This window comes from Pleurodeles waltl, chromosome 7 (assembly GCF_031143425.1).
Source record: "Pleurodeles waltl isolate 20211129_DDA chromosome 7, aPleWal1.hap1.20221129, whole genome shotgun sequence".
NCBI classification, from domain to species: Eukaryota; Metazoa; Chordata; class Amphibia; order Caudata; family Salamandridae; genus Pleurodeles; species Pleurodeles waltl.
In genome coordinates this window covers 265,133,662-265,134,496 of record NC_090446.1, presented here as the reverse complement: position 1 = coordinate 265,134,496, position 835 = coordinate 265,133,662, and positions in this window count along the sequence as shown.

Here is an 835-nt window from a genome sequence, read left to right as displayed (position 1 = left end):
ACTATTGATCTTTACAATGTAAACCTGCCTTCTAGAGTTTATGGATTATTTAAAAAAAAAAAAAAAAAAAAAAAAAAAAAAAAAAAAAAAAAAATTCAGCAGGAAAGGCACAACTTGGCAATTTGATCATAAAGCAAGAATGAGGTGGAAAAAGATCAGCATTTTTGGTAATTTTTGTTTTACTACTGGCTTTCCAAGACAGCGACTCTGAAAAGGTACCCCACGTCCCACCCTTACTCCCCCTTAAAAAGATGTTCTCAGAATTTCAAAAAGACTCATTGCGATTTGAACTAAAACAAAAACAAAAAATATATATATATATACACATATATATTTCTACCTATTTTACAGTTGTAGAGCAAACCCAGGAAATATTGATTAAGGTCTTAATATCTCTTGGGTGATTCTACTAATACAAGGTTTGGTTTCAGTGCATGGAACCTGTCCCGAAATATCAAGTCAAACACAGTGGTCATAGTACGAAATAGGCACTAAAGCTATATGGACAAATGAGGTAGATAACTTATAAATACATTTAAAAATAAAATCAAAAAAAACAAAAAAATAAAATCACAATGTGGTCATACAGGGTTCCACCACAAACAGCCATGTTCTCAAACACTAAACACCCTTCAATTTACGTACAAGAACTTCCTAGAAGTTTGTTTAAAGGGCAAGTAACAAGTAACCAAGCAGCTGCCCACATGGACGATTTGCTCTCCGGAAATACGTGCATATTTCTGTGATAACAATAAATCTTATATCTTCGTTGTTCAGACAAATGCAATTTGTGGACATCCACCTATTGCTTGCAGGACTCGAGAAAGGCCATCAG